General features: G+C 43.1%; 1 long non-coding RNA gene across 1 annotated transcript; it reads left to right on the top strand.

Annotated features, from left to right (window-relative positions):
• The first annotated feature begins 18,566 nt into the window (after positions 1 to 18,566).
• LOC148134797 (uncharacterized) lies at positions 18,567 to 19,161 on the top strand. Its single transcript, XR_015755668.1, has 3 exons — positions 18,567 to 18,726; positions 18,796 to 18,946; positions 19,017 to 19,161. It is a non-coding gene; the product is annotated as an uncharacterized LOC148134797 (long non-coding RNA).
• Positions 19,162 to 19,485: the final 324 nt, after the last annotated feature.

The following is a 19,485-nucleotide window of genomic DNA, read 5'->3' as shown; positions in this document are numbered from 1 at the left end:
ATTCTCCTTTGTCTGTAGGAATAACCCTGACTTTCTCATTGCTTCCCGTTTCAATAACCGACCTTGCTCTCATGACACCATTTCTTGCCTGGGCTTCTGCAATGTTCCAGTGAAGCACAGGACTACCCGTGGCCATCGCCTGCACACTGGAGTCATAGTCATTTTCTGGAACATCACATTTTCATCACTGATACCCGGGATCAACCAGAAGCAGCCACTTTACCAGGAAAATAGGGAGACATGATGAGATTAGATTAGATTACTTACAGTGGGGCAACCGGTCCACACCGACCCTCCGAAGAGCAACCCAGCCAGACCAATCCCCTACATTTACCCCTTCACCTAACACTGTGGGCAATTTAGCACGGCCAATTCACCTGACCTGCACATCCTTAAACCGTGAGAGGAAACCCACGCAGACACAGGGAGAATACGCAAACTCCACACAGACTGATGCCCGAGGAGGGAATTGAACCCGGTCTCTGGCGCTGTGAGGCAGTAGTGCTAACCACTGAGGCACCATGCCACGGACGGCATGAAGGTGTTGTGGATTCAATTTTACCCTGGCTAGCAAAATCCTTGCAATTGTCAAAGCCATTGAGGATAAAATACATTATTTTAAAGCAAGACCGACCTTCCAGAGAGACTGAGATACTGCTGCATGATCTGTTTTACAGAGATACAGCCCATTTCTGCTGCACCTGACTGTGCTTTATATCCTGAACGTTTCTCAGTGTTTGGAGTGTTTGGTGATCTCCAGTAAAGCAAGAGTTGATGGTATCTGTCTCCTGATCAGTAACTCCTAGTGCTCAAATGTGGAGAGCCTCATTAGTTACTCTTTCACAGACCCAGATCTTTGGACACAAACATGTCATCACTCTTATCTGACACGCGAGCTGAAATCCACACTCCTGACAGCAGTCGACATCACAGGCATTGCAGAAGTTCAAAATGAAATAAATGTCACTACAAATTCACTTTATTCGGAATAATGGAGGGTTAGACAATTTTCTAAATGGAAAAAAGCTATCAGGAATCTGGAGCGTAAAGTGAATTGAGAGTCCCTGTCCAAGGTTCGCTTAAGATAAATTTGCAGGTTGAGTCAGTAATTAGGAAGGCAGATATGAACTTGTCACCTATGTCGATAGCACTTGGATACAAATGTCATGACGTCCTTCTGTGGCTCCATAGGTTTCTCAACCTGTCCTTGCAACAATCGGAAGTCCCCACCTGCTTCAAGAAGGCTAGCATCATCCAGGTACCACACAGAATACATTTAATGTTTCTGAATTAATATCACCATGTGGCTCTCACTTTCATAATTATGAAGAACTCCGAGAAATTAGTTCTGTTTCATATCAAATATAGCTTCTAAGCCTGAAGTTATCCCAAGCAAGAGGTTCGCGTTACATACCATCTCCCACGCCCTACACTATTCACTGGGATATCTGAATATCAATATTATCTACATCAAGCTTCTACATTGTGACTACAGAACTGCCTTACAACACTATTCTTCTAACCACCACGCTGAGATCGAGATGGCTGCTCTACCATCTGCAATTGCATTCTTAATTCTTGACCAAAGACCATAAGCAGTATAATGAGCCAAAGACACTTCCTCCACGATAATTCACCATGTGGGCACCGGCAACGTTATGCACTTAGCTCTTTATTATATTCTCTGAATCATCCTGACTGTGGCCAAGTTTCGTTTGAACTTCATCCAAAAGTTACTTTTAGGCTGGATATCAAGTAATACTGAGACAGAACACAAAAAAGGGTGTGTTCTGTGATGTGATGCAATCTAACAATTGTTACCCTCGTGTCACCTAAACTAAAGGGCTAATCATCAATTTCAGGAAGCACAGAGTCGAATGCACCACCATCTACACCAATGCAGCTGAGGTGGAGACAACCGATAGAGTCAAATACCGAGGGAAGACAATCATTGATGTTATATCCTGGGCCTTTCATGTCAAATCGACAGCTAACAGTTCGCAACGAATGGACATAGAAAAAGCTTAAGTCAATGAATATACGTTTGGCAGCCCCTTTGATTCGCGTTGCATGCGGTGCCAAATTACCTTTTTGTAATTGGCTCTCTGGTAAGTCATTTTACTCATTTCAAACTTGCTGATCATTGAGATCCGAGGCTTGTGGGCACCCAGTCTTCATGTTTTCTCAGATATTTCTATCTTTCGTTTTGAGGTTTTTCACAATGAATAGTATACTTAAGTAGCATTTTCCCTGTGCACTTGCACCATCTTAACTGTCAATGAATTGTATACTTGCCCACTTTTTACTTTTCTCAAGAATTTGATTTTTGTTCATTCCCAAAATAGTGGTGTGGTTACATCTCATGTTATAATTCTTTAGCTAACAAATTGTGTCTCAGTGTGTTCATTCAATCCACATTTCAATGTCTGCTAATCTCTATGTTTGCTCCTCTCTGCGATGATGAGGGAGGAGTTAATGATTTTCCTTTCTGTCTGAAACTCATTTGAATCCTTTCGTCTAATGCTTCTATTTTTTTATTATTGTGGAACAAGAACTATTTCGGAATCTATGATTCTCTGAAGAATATTGACTAAAACCTACTTTTCATAGTGTAACAGATTGATTAACTAAGTTTGGGGAGACAACTAAAGAGTTTGAAATGTTCTTTTGTTTGTCTTGTGCGTCAAAAACTGCTGATGATCTTGAGGTTACAGAGATACAATTCCTCTTCTTGTGTTATATCTACGCGCCCTATCTACTATCAGACATGTTCTGCTGCATTAGCTCTTGGCAACTATCAATCATGTTGTGCTTCACAGTCATGATTGTTCCTAACACAGACTGAGGGACATTTCACCGACAGATCTGATGACGTGCTTGTGAATACGAACAGAAAGGCTTTGCCAAATGCAATAAAATTACACATCAGTGCACATAGGAATTATAGATGGATGGGAGTTTTGTGTCAGTTTGACACAATACGTGGAGTATTGACTCAGAATTGAATCTGCAGGATGAGATTAGGAGTATCAGCGGCAGGTTATGGATGTCATTACGACTGTATTTCATAGCTCCAGGTTCAAGTAGTAGATGGGACGAGCCAGTAAAATATATTATGGAGGTGCTGTCATTAAAATTATGAATGGTCCAGATATGATTTCAGAAATCAGCTCATTTTCAAAGGGATCATCACAGCTGCGCCTTATCTCAGCAGCAGATGTTGTTTAGGCATGGGATGGAGTTAAGGAAGAAAACCCAGTTTTCAACCAAAACAGAAGGCAGCGCCCTGCAGTCTAATAATATTTAAATAACAAGAGCAGGGATACAATGGATCATAATTCAAAGATGAAACTGTATCGGTCAAAACAGAGACCCACGATGGACAGTGTCAGAATCAAAGAGGGAGAGTGTGGATGAACAACTTCACAAATGAAGTTTGTATTGGTTTGGAGAGTGAATAACTGAACTCAAAGTCTCAACAGGAATAACTATGGAAACGAGTGTAGACTAAATTAAAAGAACAGTAATACATTTAGAAATAATTGCTCTGGGCTTTGAGACTTACCAGGGGCACCAACGACAGCCAGGATAGGATAATAAAAATGTTGAACAATCAGAAGTGACATTTAGATCCGCCAAAATAATGAAGTTCGATTATAATATGTCGAAAGATACCAAACAACCTCAGATAAACCTTTGGCAATTGTTTGAACATTCCAATCAATGGTTCTTCCAGTTTGCTCCATTGATTCTACATTCTAATCTATTGCTTTCGGAATCTGATCTCTCTTCTCCCTCCCTCTGGAGCTGTTGATGCCTGCTAGAGCTGCCAGTGATGGTGCACTCATACTGTGGGATTCCACATTGAATGGAATGGATTTATATTAAAATATGGAAACTCTCCACTGGGATGATTAGAATCCATTGAGACTCACAGTAATCACAGTCACTGAACAAACATTTTCGACAAACGTCTTCGTCACTTCACTTTTCTTCTCATAGTAAAACAGAGCATTTTCTCCCTCTGGATAGAATGGATTTGTGTTGCTGAACAATCAACCATAAACACCCCACAGTATTTCAATCTTCCTTCCTGTATATGGGAATAGTGTCAGGAATATGCATACGTTCCAACCCATTTGTAAAATAAAACAGGGAGCAAATAATTGACCAGCTGCATAAAGTGACTACACAGGATAATGTCTGGCTATTTTCGTAATATTGTGTACAATTCTTCTCTGCATCCTATTGGAGACATGTTGTGGAATTTGGAAGGGTTCAGAAATGATTTCGAAGAATATTGACAGATTTGAAGGGTGTGTGCTCTTGGGAGATTCTGAATAGGCTGTGTTGTTTTCCTTGGAGGAACAGACTATTATAACAATCACGAAGGGCACACATACGGTCCACAGACATGGCCATTTCCATGGGAAGGGTAATCCGGATCTCAAGGGGAACGATTTAAAAGGGACCTTTGGGACAAGTTTAACTATGAAGAGGATATGACATATGAAACAAGCTGACAGAGGAAGTCATGGAGACTGGGATAATTTCAAAATGTTAAAATACATCTGGATGATTATATGACTTGGAAAAGCTTTATAGAATATGTGCCAATTGCTGGAAGTTTGGACAGACAACAATATTTATTGTTCTCTGCCTTTATGCAATCCTGCACCTTGTTTTAAGAGCCCTATCATGTATTTTGTTTTCACAATCTTGAGACATCATTCAGAGCATTGAGACTGTTGTGCAGTGACTGGAAGAAGCAATTATGTCCCCATGTGCCTGTTACAGAGGGATAACAGGAGGCCATTCAGCTCACCATCGCCTATTACAGTACGATCTGACGAGGCAGAAAGTTGGAATGTTGACACATTTTATAAAAGGAATATTTGAAAGATTTGGAAGAGTTACTGAAAATGTATGAGGTCTTAATAAGACGATACCTGGATTACATAATCATAGAATGTTAGAGACCCACAGTTTATAGATAGAGCCTTTGGTCCAAGCAGGTCCATCCCATCGAAAATATGTGCCCACGCTCATCCCACTTCCTTGCATTGTCCCATATACTTTTAATCCTTCTCGATCTAAATTTTCAACCAATTCTCTTTAAATGCTGTGAATGCAGCCGCTTCAAACACTTCAGCTTACAACTTAGGCCATAAGCGTACCACCCACTGTGTAAATATGTTGCTTCTCAGTTTCCCTTTTAATCTTTCTCCTCTAACCTTCAACCGATGCCCTCTATTCCTCCATTCCCCAATGCTGGAAAAAATGTCTGACTGCATTCGTCCTATGCATGTCTATCATGATTTTATGCACCTGAATAAGACTCCCGTCATTCTCCTATGCCCAAAGGAAATATGTCTTAAATTGTCCAATCTCTCTCCATAACTCAGACCACTGAGTCCTGTCAACATTTCTGCTGCACCCGTTCCGTTATTCCAAGTGTGACCTCACTAACGTACTGCATAACTGATAAAGCACTTCCCAACGTCTTTACTCAATGTCATGCCAGATAAAGGGCAGTGTGCCAAAAGCCTTCATCACTGTCCATTATACCTGTGACGCCACTTTCAGAGAACTTTGAGACTGAACACCAAGGTCCTTTCGTTTCACGACACTAATTAAGGTCCTGCCATTCACCATGAAACTTCTACCTTGATTTGAAACTCCTTCCAAAATGTAATACCTCAAACTTATCTGTATTAAACTCTATTATATATTTCTTAGCCCACTTCTATATTTGGTCAAGGTCCTGCTGCAATTTCTGATAAGCTTCCTCACTGTCCACAATTCCACCTATTTTAGTATCATCTGCAAACTTACTGATCATTCCTTACACATTTTCATCTGAATCATTGATATCGACCACCGACAGCACTGGCCCCACACCGACTCCTGAGGCACTACACTAATCACAGGCTTCCACCCCTTCCACTATTACACTCTGATACCTATCCTCAACCAATCGTGTACACAAGTTTCCAAATCTCCCTGGATTTCATGTGATATCACCTTCTAGAGCTAACCACGTGGAGCATTATCAAAGCACTGACTGAGATCCGTATAGACTATTACTGCCGCTCGGCCCTTGTCACATTTCCTGGTCAGTTTCATCAAAGAAATCTTACGCATTTGCGAGGTGGGATCTCCCACTCACAAAGCCAAACTCGTAATCAAACCCTGTGTTTCCAAATGCATGTATCTCTTTTCCCTTGGAATGTTCTCAAGCAAGGTAGTCACGACAGATGTTGGCCTTAGTTCTATAGTTCCCTGGATTTTCTTTGCAATCTTTCAACAAATGGCACAACATGGAATCAGAAGCGAAGACTATTCGACTATGAAGCGGAAACTAGGGAATGTTAGAATCATGGAGATAGCATTACCAACGAAAGAGTAGGCAGAGAGTAGATGAATGCAAAAGAACTGGCGGCCTGAGGTGCAAGCACTTAAATGCAAGGAGCATTGTGGGCAATGCCGATGAACATAGGGCTTGGATTGGTGCCTGGAATTATGACATTATTGCGATCACAGAGACATGTTTGAAGGAAGGCATAATTGGTAACGAAGTGTTCCAGGATATAGACAGGACAGAGAGTGAAGTAAAATGGGTGGAAAAGTTTCATTGCTGATCAGGGATGATATCACGGCTGTGCAAATGGAGGGCACAATGAAGGGCTTGAGCAGTGAAGCAATATGGGTAGTGCTGAGAAATAAGAAGTGTGCAGTTACATCGTTGAGGCTGTATTATATGTCTCTGTACTTTGGCCATGGAGTAGAAGAGCAAATAGGTGAACAGATTATGGAATGGTGTAGAGGCAAAATAGAGATGGGGGTGGGAGATGTTTTTTTTTCCCTACATTGACTGGAATACATTCATGTCAGCGGTTTGGAATGGTCATAATTTTTAAGGAGCGTCCATTAAAGTTTTCTAGAGCAGGATGTCAACAGCCTGAGAAGAGAAGGGGCCATATTGGACCTAGTGTTATGGAATGAGCCAGGCGAGGTGGCACAATTTGCAGTGGGGGATTTCTTTTGCAGTAGCCACTTCAATTCTGTAAGTTTTAGAATACTCGTAGACATAGGTGAAAGTGGATCGAAGGAAAGAGTGCTAAACTGGGCGAAGGCTAATTACATCTAAATTCGGCAGGAGCTCCGAAAAGTGGATTGGGCGCAGATATTTGAAGTGAAGTCCATATTTGATATGCAGGAGGCGTAGATAGATAGATTATAGGCGTGCCCCTTTGAACAAAGGGATAGGAAAGGCAAGATTCGTGAAACGTAGTTGACAGGAGAAATCGTGTGACAAACCAAGAAGAACAGAGAAATGTACGCAAGGACCAGGCAACTAAGAAAAGAACAGGCCTTTGTGGTATATCGGCAGAGTAGGGCCAACCTGAACTGAGGATTCAAGCGGGTGGAAATGAGTCATGGAATGAATTTAGCGAGCAGAATTATGGAGAACCCCAAGGCCTTTTATTCATATATTTGAAGCAAGAGGGTAACGGGAAAAAGGGCTGTTCCACTAAGCGAGAAGTAAGGAAAGGTTTGCGTTGAACCTGAGAAAATAGCTGAGATTCCCAATGATTACTTTGCATCAGTGTTCACTGAGAAGAGGGACATGATGAATGTTGAGATTAGAGATAGAAAATCGTTTATTCTGGACGACGTTGTCATAAGCAGGGAAGATGTGTTGAATAAGTGAAAGGACATTAATGTGGATAAATCGCATGGACCAGATGGGATCTGTCCCAGGTTTCTGAGGAGATCGAGACAGTAATCGTTGGGGCCCTGACAGATTAGTTTTTCGAATCCTTAAACACAAGTGAAGTGCTGGAAGATCGGCGCGTTGCTCATGTTGTCCCCCTGTACAAGAATGATCGTAGGGACATTCCAGGTAACTACAGACCAGTGAGCCCGCTGTCAGTGGTGGGACATTTGCTGGAAAATGTACTGAAGGAAAATATATATTTACATTTGGAAAATAGTGGGCTTATCCTTGATAGGCACCATGATTTTGTGCAGGACAGATTGTACCTTACCAACTTAATAGAGTTATTTGAGGGAGTGAGCAAGTTGATAGAAGAAGGAATGGCTGTAGATGTCATATACATGGACATAAGTAAGGCATTTGGTAAGGTTCCTCCGGCAAAATAATGGAGAAAGTGAAGGCACACTGTGTGCCGGGTGCTCTTGCTGTGTGAATAAACAACTGCTTGAACAAGAGGAGACAGCGAGTAGTAGTTGCAGGGAGTTTGTCGAAATTGCGAAAGATAATCAGTGATGTTCCACAGGGATCAGTGCTGGGGCCATTGTTGTTTCTGAAAGACATAAATGATCTGGAAGCGAGCATTGTTGGTCTGATCAGTACGTTTAAAGATGACACGAAAATCAGTGGTGGCATAGCAGAAACACAGGCGACTGTCAAAAAATACAGAAGAATGTAGATAGAATGGAGATTTTGGTGGAGAAGTAGACGATGGAGTTCAATCCGGGCAAATGTGAGGTGATGCATTTTGGGAATTCTAATTCAGGAGCGAACCATGCTGCAAACGGAATAGCCTTGGGAAGAGATGATGAACAGAGAGATCTGGCAGATCAGGTCCATTGTACCCTGAAGGTGGCTGTGCAGGTGGATAGAGTGTTCAAGATGGCATGTGGCGTGCTTGCCTTCATCGGTCGGGTATTGTGTAAAACAGTTGGGAGGTCATGTTAAAATTGTTCAAGTCTTAATTTCCGCCACATTTAGAATACCGTGTACAGTTCTAGTCCTCACATTACCAAAAGGCTGTGGCCTCTTGCAGAGGGAGCAGTCAAGGTTTACATTTTTGTTGCCTGGTATGGACGGTGCTAGCTTTGAAGAGAGGTTGAGTCGGTTAGGATTGTTTTCATTAGAAAAGAGGAGATTGAAGAGGGATGTTAATTAAAGTCTACTAAATCATGAAGTGTGTAGACAGGGTGGATAGAGTTAGGGTTTTCCCAGGGTGAGGGATTAAATAACGAGAGGTCACGCTTTCAATGTGAGAGGTGGAAAGTTTAAGGGAATACATGCGGCATACTTTACAGAGATGGTGGTAAGTGCATGGAACGCGTTGCCAGCAAATATAGTAGAGTCAGACACGGTAAATTAATTTAAGGTATGTCTGGACAGATTCAGGATTCGTTGGGGAGCAGATGATACAGATGCTTAGAAATTGGTCTATCGGTTTGACATTACATTTGCATCAGCCCAGGTTTGGAGGACCGAAGGGCCTGTTACTGGGACGTTAGTTTTCTTTGTTCTTTTTTCCGTGCTCAGTGAATCAATAAACTTTTCCCCGCACAAACTGTTTTGATCCAGAAATACTCCTGCATTCTGAGGATAGACCTTAGTATCTCCCCACGTGATATACCTCACTGTGTGGGCCGAATTCCTGCCACCGTCAGACTGCCTCCGCAGCTGCTTCCAATCCTGAGCCATCAGAATGCTCCACTCTCGAGAGATGAGGCAGCACAGGCCAGTGATAGAAACTAGGAATTTCCAGATCAGTGACAAATTCACTGTCATTTTGCATGTGTACAACTCGCTGCATCATCTTATTTCTGAGTTTGTTAATTTCTCTGTTTCCTCAAGGGATGTTGCCGACTCACTAGTCTTTCGAACTGCAAGCTGTCAGGTCCATCACCTCCTTGAAGACGGATGTTCTACTGGAGAGACAATAGGCGGGAGGTCTGCAGACTTTTCTTTTTTAAATCACACAGCGCGTAAATTCACTCTCACTACAGAGAGCAGAGAGCAAAGTAAGGGCTCGAAGACATGGGGGTAGAAGACATGCCACAATTGCTATTCTGGAAAGGGGCAAAGTACAGAAATTTCCAAGACTCATTCACCAAACCTACACTACGTTTTGTTGTGCAAAGACAGTATAGGTAGTTCACAGTGATCAATCCAGACTTATGTTCACTTTGGAAGGATCAGTACAACAGAGGTGAAAGCAGATCTGCCACGAGAGATTGGTACCGCTGGGATCTTTATGTTCTGTGTTCCCTCTTCAGCACTGTATCGATGGCACGTCTATCAGACTCTTCAATCATTCTAACTTCTGTAACAGTTCCTATATCTGTAAACCCCTCCCACCTAGGATCCCTCTACATATATGATAAATACTCCAATCCAGACGACCATCCATATCTCTATAATTAGCTTCAGTTTCTACAACATGCCTTACCTCGGTAGTCTCATCCTCCAGTAACAGGAGGCATGGGGCCATGCTGAATTGAAACAGACAATTCGGCCCAACTTGCCCATGCTGACAAGGATCAGTAAATTGAATGAGTCACATTTTCCAGCGTTTGGTCCACATCCGTTCGAAAGTTTACCTGTCTGTGCACCTACTGAAATATCTTTCACATTTTGCAAATGTTTTTGTTTTTACCATTTTGCCTGGCAGTTCCTTCCAGATAAGTACTTTGCTCTGTGGAATATATTGCACGTCAGACCCCTCTTTAAGTCTTTGCACTCTCAATCAAGATTTTGTCATCTATTTTTGGACTGGCCTACCCTTGAAAATCCTTTTACGTATGTCCCGCATCGATTTATAAACCATTATAATGGCTACCTATAGACCTATTTGGCTAAGGGAATTACTCAGGGAATTACTCAGAAATATCTCCGTGTACTCAATACTCTGACCAATGAAGTCACGTGTGCCAAATACGCTTTCACTACACTGTTCACATGTGATATCAAGTCAAAAGGAAATCGCAACTGTGCCCTTTGTTTCTCTCTCCGTTCCACAACGTTGCTCAGGGCCCTACTATTAGCTATGCTATTCCTCCTTGATTTGTCTTAACAACATCGAACACCTGAATTTTACTCCATTTTCTGTCCTTGGCCGAATCGTCCAATTAATCAAGATACTCTGTGACAACTGTTCACTGCCCACTAATCTTGGTAGCCACAAGCATATTAATAGTGTCTCCTATCTTCTCAGCTAAATTGTTGCGATAAACGATGCACAAGAGTGGACACAGAATAGACCTTTACGCGACAACGCTTGTGTATGCCTCCAGTCTGAAGAACAACGCTAAACCTCCACTCTCCGTCTCCTGCAATGAAGACAATTTTGTATCCAGTTGGCTAGCTCTCCCTGATCCTATCAAATTTTAACTGTGGACCATGCTAAGCCTGTCAAAATCCTTGCTGAAGTCAGTACAGACAATATCTATTGCTGTGCATTCATCTATCATCTCGGTCACCTCTTCAATAAACTCGATCCAGTTTGTGAGACGCAAATTTACATGCACTACGCCGTGCTGACTATTCATCACCAATCCTTCCCTGTCCAGATGTGCGTAAGTCCTATCCCGCAGAATCTGTTCCAACGATCATTCACCTCTGACATCAAGCTATTTGGTGTTTTGTTCCCTTGCCTTCCCTCGCAGCCTTTCCTAAATGGTGAAAACACATTATATTCATAGTCATCCAACACGCAAACTGACCCTTCGGATGAAGCCGACCAGAATCGAAAGCTGAGCTCTTCCCAGCTGCCCCTGCCGTGCCCTCATTACTTTACAATGCTTCTAAAAGGTCGCATCTCAAACCCCAAACTCTAGTGAGAAAAGTCTTAGCCTCTCTAGCTTTGCTAAATAAGTGAAACTTTCCATGCCTAGCATGGAGAGCTGAAAGCTGTGCAACTTAATATCGTTCCTATTAATGGGCGATCAGAACTGGAAACAATATTCCAGAGCACGTCTATCTACACTCCTGGAAAAACTCAATGTGATTTCCTAAATCCTGCACTCAAAGGGATAAGCAACGAAGACAAGTGTGCCAAGGCCTTTTTTAACCACCCCGTCTATACGTGATGCAAACTTCAAAGAATTATGTGTCCGAACTTCCTCTGTTCTATAACATTGCGAAGGTCTTTAACTTTAATTATAAGGTCAACCCACATTTGCTGTACCAAAGTGCAAATCCTCGCATTTAACCAGATTGAACTCCACTTCGTTTTAAACCCATTCACCCATTTCATCAAGCTTCCTTTGTAATCTTAGAAAGCCTCCATCACTCTCCACCATGCCACCCTCCAGTCTTCCAGCACATCACACTTCGATGTCAATGCACAAACATGTCTGGTATGGCCCCATCAATCTCTTCCCTATCTACGCACAATTTATGAGATATACTTGATCAGGTCCTATGGGCTTCTCTACCTTTGTATTTTAAACCCTTCATCAACACCTCTTCTTAAAATGTGGAGTCTTTTAAAGTCATAAAGATGTACAACATGGAATGAGACCCTTGGTCCAAAACGTCCATGCCAATCAGATAATCCAGATAAACCTAATCTCAGTGTTCAACATTTGGTACACGCCCCTCTAAACCCTTACTATTCATATACTCATCCAAGTGCCTTTTAAATATTGTAATGTACTCGTCTCTGCTGCTTGAATTTCAGCTAATGCCGTCCATACACCACTGTCTGCATGAAAAAATCCCGTGGGCCCATTTAAAATATTTCCCTCTCAACTTAAATCTATGCCCTCTTGTTTTGTATTTCCAAACACCTGGGGCACAAAAAAGTGTCTCTTTACCCTACCGATACTCCTCATGTATTTATAAACCTTTGTGAGGTGACCTCTCAGCCTCTGACGCTTCATTGAAATTGCCCAAAACTCGTGAGAAGATTTGTAGCTCTGGTGCCCGTTGTTGTGGTTCTGTTCGCCAAGCTGGGAATTGGTGTTTCAGATGTTTCGTCCCCTATCTAGGTGACATCCTCATTGCTTGGGAGCCTCCTGTGAAGCGCTTCTGTGATCTTTCCTCCGGCATTTGTAGTGGTTTGAATCTGCCGCTTCTGGTTGTCAGTTCCAGCTGTCCGCTGCAGTGGTCGGTATATTGGGTCCAGGTCGATGTGCTTATTGATTGAACCTATGGATTAGTGCCATGCCTCTAGGAATTCCCTGGCTGTTCTCTGTTTGGCTTGTCCTATAATAGTCGTGTTGTCCCAGTCGAATTCATGTTACTTGTCATCTGCGTGTGTGGCTACTAAGCATAGCTGGTCGTGTCGTTTCGTAGCTAGTTGGTGTTCATGGATGCGGATCGTTAGCTGTCTTCCTGTTTGTCCTATGTAGTGTTTTGTGCAGTCCTTGCATAGGATTTTGTACACTACATTGGTTTTGCAAATCTCTTTGGATTTTCTTTAAACTTCTCTATTAAAGATATTTCATGTCGCCTTTTTGCGTTCATGATTTCCATCCGACGTGTATTGCTACACCCCTGATAATGCTGAACGGATTCACTCGATCCATCTAACTATACCTGATATGTACGTCGTTTTTCTTCATCAGAGCCTTGTTTGGCATCGTTTCCTAATTCTGTCAGCATGAGCCTATTTTCCAATAGGAGCATGCTGGCAATCAATGCTCATTTTATCTGACTTTTCAATAAAGCCGACGAGCCAGACTTCGCTTTAACTGCAAATAGCCTCCCCAAACAACGTTTGAAAGTTCAAGTCGAATACTATCAAGATTGGTGTTCTCCCATTTTAAAACTTTAACTTTTGTACCACACCGGTCCTTTTCCACTGTCGTTTACAAACTAGTAGAATCGTAGTCACTTTGCCAAAGTGCTCCCCCATTAACACCTCAGTACATTCCCACATTGTTTCCCAAGGGGAGGTCAGTTTCCAATGATCTCACTGATGAGCTAATCTTATTTTTTCATTCCAGTAATACAGCTTCACTGGGCAATCCCGCATGTATATTCTGTCTAAGTAACGTGATATTTGACCTAATCTTGCCTCCTGTTCTATCCTTCGAGTAGCATCAGTATGTAGAGACATTGAGCTGCCAGTGCTGTCCTTACTCATCTGTGCTTCTGTAACACACATAGAATGCCAATCACATGTTCCGTTTCATGCTCTGAGATCATCTGCCTGCCTGTCAGGCCCCTTGCATTGAAACAAATGCAATTTAATTAATCAATTTCCCTCATAGCCTTCAGTGCTCTTGCGTGTCTTGTCTTTTTCAGTTGCTCTCTTGAACGCCTGTGAAAACTCGCAGTGCAGCAGGTGACAATCCAACAGCTTTATTTGGAAGTAAATTCTTCTGCAGTGCTGTACCTTGGTCAGGTAGTTAGACCATAGCTTATGGTACAACTTCTGTACCAGCCTCCAACTAATTTTGGGTATCACAACTGTTTTGGGTCCCACAGCCCTGCCAGACCAGTTCAAGTCATCTCGAGAAGCTCTTGCAATTCGCCCTAACAGAAAATGATTTCTCCACCTTGGCTACCTGTGTTGACACCTTCAGGGATGAGCGAATTTCGCGAAGATTTATCATACAGGTTGAGGTTCTGGATGAAGGTTTGCTCGCTGAGGTGGAAGTTTCACTTTTAGCTGTTTCGTCACCATTCTAGGTAACATCATCAGTTAGCCTCGGGTGAAACACTTGTGTTAGTGCACGGCTTTCTATTTATGAGTTTAGGTTTCCTTCGGTTGGCGACGTCATTTCCTCTGGTTATGTCATTTTCTGTGGTTTTATAATTTCCTGTGTTAGTTTCTCTTTCAGAGTGTGGAAAATGTGGTCCAATGAACACAGTCGACGGATATCTCAGCAACACACAAGCAGGCAAAACGCGTCCAGAAAACGTTTACCACTCTCCCCTACATCAATGACGTGGCAGAAATAACTGCCAGACTACGCAAATCTCTTGGCAACATGGCAGCCCACAAACCCAAAAACAAACTAAACCAGCAGCTAATGAATTGAAAGACAATATGCAGTCGACAAGCAAACTCGTGATATTTACAAAATATCTTGCAAGAACTGAAACAACGCTGCATTGGACCGACAAGATGAAAACTAGCCACCAGGGTACATAATAATCAACTAGCCACAAAAGACCTGACACGCTTTCACTAAGTGCGTTACATACAGTTGAAGAACGACACCACTTCGACTAGGACCACATCCATCTGAGGACAAGACAAACAGAGACACGCACAGAAAATTCATATCAGCATGGCATCCCAACAGGCACTCTGTCAACAAGCACATTGAATTAGACTCCATTTACCGGCCTCTGAGAAAAAGAACAGGAGACGACATCACCTCAAGAACTGACATTACCACACCAAATGACATCACGGACCGAAGGAAACGTAAACACATAGATTGAAAGCATGTCACTAACAGCAGTGCTCCACTTGCGGTTCACTAATGATGTTCCCAGCATGGTGCCGAAACATGTGAACACGAACCTTCGAGCTCAGCCAGCGAATTAGCATCAGAACCTTCAGGATCCTGAGGACTTGTTCACCAATATCCCTTTGTTCCTCAGTACGTGACATTGACCCACCGTTTAATAATTCCATCCTTTGCTTATTACATTTCCCATCGCTCATTACCTCACACTGACCAGAATTAAACTTCACCTGCCATTACTCTATTGAGTTTATCATCTGATCGATATTAGACTGTAGCCTGAGACGATCTGCCTCACTGTGGATAACAAACTCATCATTCAGGTTATCTGCAAAGATGCTAATTATAGCTTCAGCTTTCATGTCCAAGTTAATATGTTACAGAATAAATAGGAATCGTTTCTGCACAGATGTCTGTGGTATACCGTTGGTGAAAGGATTTCAAACGGCAATTTTGGATCCAATTTACCGACTTGCCCTGGATCCCATGGGCACCTCCCTTTTGGGCAGTCATTCCATTTGTGATCTTAGTAAAGGCCTTAATGAAGTCGACATAAACCACATCATCTGCATTGCCCTCATCATTATTTTTAGACACCACTTTAAAAAGAAAAGCTCGACTGAATTCATCAAAAAGCACCTTCCTTTGTAATTACATGGTCCATCTCTGTTCTTGAAAAAAGGTACCACATTCATTTTGCACTCCAACTGTGACCAGCAACTTATTAAATAGATTTTCCAGTGCCTCGAAAATCGCCTCCTTACCTCCCATAGCATCGTCAGACACATTTCATTTGGCACTGGAGACTTCTCCAACTTTATGACAGCGAAAACGTTTAATACCTCCTCTTTATTGATCTGAACATGATCGAGAGCCTCACCATCCCAACTGAATTGCGGCGATAATGCCTTTCTACTTGTTGAATACTGAACAGGACCCACCCTTTAGCTGCGAGTCATCTTACCATAAATATCCTTACCGATTACCTTTTGGCTTTTTATTAAATGATCTGCCAAGGCTATGCCATGGCCATTGTTTGCCCATTATTTATAAAAGCCACTTGCACTCTTTGTGGTTTCGAACTGCTTCGCCTCCTTTGATTACACGGTACTTTCTTTGCCAATATCAATCCCAATATCACATGTTCATTCGTCATTAGAATTCCTGCCTTTGCCATTTACTCTTCGCAGAGCGCACTGACTCTGATGTCTCACGATATCATCTTCTACCCATCCATTCACACCTCCCCATCAGTACAAAGGCCTCCAGTTGCTATAGCCTTTCCTGTCAACCGTCGCTTTGTGCAAATTTCTGAAAGTCTTTGAACCCTCCCTACGTCTGTAACCTTGACCACTCTCGGCACAATTGTCAATATCCGTGACATTTCCCACCTCTGCAAAGTTCCTTGCCACTGACCACCTCCAGTCACTACTCTCCTTCCTCACTCTCGAACATCCTGTAGCCACGAAAACCTCTGTGGCTGGAACATTCCTTGACTGATGTAATAATTACCATTACCTTCAACTACCCTAGCCAATCTATAGAATCGTTGCTGACCGGTAAACACATCCAAGGACTATTGGTCTGACTATTACTAACTTCATTCATTCTCGGCAACCGACCCTAACTCTGTCTTTGTCAAGAGACTTCACAGCCCTCCCTATTGTTGGAACGTCTTCCATTGCCTCTAAGGAATACCATCTAAGTAACTTTCTCCTGTTTCTACCTACCTCCTCCTCCTGTTCTGATAACCCCCGTGAACTTTGCGATCTGGTACAATCCCTGCGTCATCAGATACAGGGTGGCACGGTGGTCCAGTGTTCAGCCTCGCAGCGCCAGGAACCTGAGTTCGATTCCAGTCTTGGGCAACTGTTTGCGTGGACTGTGCAAGATCTCTTCATGCCTCTATTGATTTCGGCTGGGTGGTCTGATTTCCTTCCACAGCCCACAAATGTGCAATTGTGTGTATTGCCCATCGTGTTCAAGACGTGTGGAAGTGGTGGGTTATTCATGAGAAATGCAGCTTTACATGGATATGTCGGGGACTGTGTCTGGCTGGGGTTTTCATCAGAGGCCCGAATGGCCTGTATCAACACGGTCGAGATTTTGTTCAGATCTTCCGAAAGTCATATCAACTATTCTTGCCTGCTCCTCAATATTCTCATTATCTCAGTAAACGCCTACAGACTTGCCTATGTCAGCTCTTCCAGTCTTTGCAAAGCTCGACTTGACTGTCACCTCTTCCTGGCCTTAGAATTCTACCTATGACTCTAAATTTCGCCATTCGTTAAAACAGTCTTTATCACTGATATCACCAGCTCCTCCTCGAACCATTCATATCACTGCAAAAGCTCACCAGAATTTTCTCAACTTCCCTTTGTCAGTCATGTCCTCCGATCTGCTCTACCTCAACAAAACAATGACGTCTTGTCAAATCTCATTGTAGCCTTAAACACGAATTATCTGTATAAGCTCGTCGCAGAACTACCGCCCACCCTGTGTTTCTAATTTCCTCCACTCCCCATAATATGTTCGCTGTGAACTCTTCGAGATTCCGCCTCAGTGTGATCTTCTTCAGGAAATATAACGTATCCTATCCAGGTAAACCCTTTGTGCAGTCCCTATCCTTGAAGCTCCTTTGACCAACATAACCTTACATTCCTGCATACTCACATTCACTCGCGACATTGTTCCTTAACTGTGTAACCTTCTCCATGTAAACTAATTCACTCTCTCCAAACGTCCCTATTAGTTTAATCTGTTCCTCACCGATAACCCTTCCCATCTTTGAATTTTCCAGGCGCCACAACCCTCACTGTCTGGAACCAATCCTGTCTGAGAAACCGCTCTGTCTCTGTAATATTCTCCATTCCCTCAAGTATCCAAAAACTGCTGCAGCTCCTACTGCTCTCCCTCTTTCATTCCGAAAAACACCATTAGTCTCTGGACACCCGACAATCATTGCTATCTGTGTAGTTCTCTCAGGTCCCTGTAATACTCTCGATCTGTCGAATCTAGTCCAATGTCTGTGACTTTCCGAATCCGTTTCCTACAAGACTCATTATCAATGTAAAATCCTTCAGTCGCTATCACCCATCCAGTCAATATAAGTGGGAGCAGCGGCCGAGTTGAGGTGAACCCGGGAGACTACAGCTAAGAAAGAGCGGGAGCAGCAGAGGAAGTGACGGCAAGCAGAGGGGCAGCCGGGAAGGAGAACTGTGAGTATAAATACTCACTGTTTCACCACTAACGGTCATTTGAGTGGGAGCAGCGGCCGAGTTGAGGTGAACCCGGGAGACTACAGCTAAGGTAAGAGTTTTTTTTCAAAATTACTTACCTGTAGCTGGCATCGGTGTTTTTGTTTTCTCTCTCCTTCACAGAAAGAGCGGGAGCAGCAGAGGAAGTGACGGCAAGCAGAGGGGCAGCCGGGAAGGAGAACTGTGAGTATAAATACTCACTGTTTCACCACCAACGGTCATTTGAGTGGGAGCAGCGGCCGAGTTGAGGTGAACCCGGGAGACTACAGCTAAGGTAAGAGTTTTTTCAAAATTACTTACCTGTAGCGGGCATCGGTGTTTTTGTTTTCTCTCTCCTTCACAGAAAGAGCGGGAGCAGCAGAGGAAGTGACGGCAAGCAGAGGGGCAGCCGGGAAGGAGAACTGTGAGTATAAATACTCACTGTTTCACCACCAACGGTCATTTGAGTGGGAGCAGCGGCCGAGTTGAGGTGAACCCGGGAGACTACAGCTAAGGTAAGAGTTTTTTTCAAAATTACTTACCTGTAGCGGGCATCGGTGTTTTTGTTTTCTCTCTCCTTCACAGAAAGAGCGGGAGCAGCAGAGGAAGTGACGGCAAGCAGAGGGGCAGCCGGGAAGGAGAACTGTGAGTATAAATACTCACTGTTTCACCACCAACGGTCATTTGAGTGGGAGCAGCGGCCGAGTTGAGGTGAACCCGGGAGACTACAGCTAAGGTAAGAGTTTTTTTCAAAATTACTTACCTGTAGCGGGCATCGGTGTTTTTGTTTTCTCTCTCCTTCACAGAAAGAGCGGGAGCAGCAGAGGAAGTGACGGCAAGCAGAGGGGCAGCCGAGACCCGGAAGCAGTTAGTGTAAGCTTAGCTGGGTTAGTTTTTTCCCCCTTTAAAAGCGTGAAGGAGAGGAACCCGAGGCACTACACGGGTAGTGCCTCCCACCCGCCCTCCTCCTCTAACCTAATAATAACATCTGTTGTGGCAAGCAGGTAAGTGCTGAATTTTGCTTGTATTATTTAGACACAGTTTTTGTTTGGAC

This window comes from Chiloscyllium plagiosum, unplaced genomic scaffold, assembly GCF_037043375.1.
Source record: "Chiloscyllium plagiosum isolate Xiang-an unplaced genomic scaffold, Cpla_swu_hap1 HiC_scaffold_52, whole genome shotgun sequence".
Taxonomy (NCBI): Eukaryota; Metazoa; Chordata; class Chondrichthyes; order Orectolobiformes; family Hemiscylliidae; genus Chiloscyllium; species Chiloscyllium plagiosum.
The sequence above is the reverse complement of the archived record's forward strand: the minus strand, read 5'-3'. Positions and strand labels throughout refer to the sequence as shown.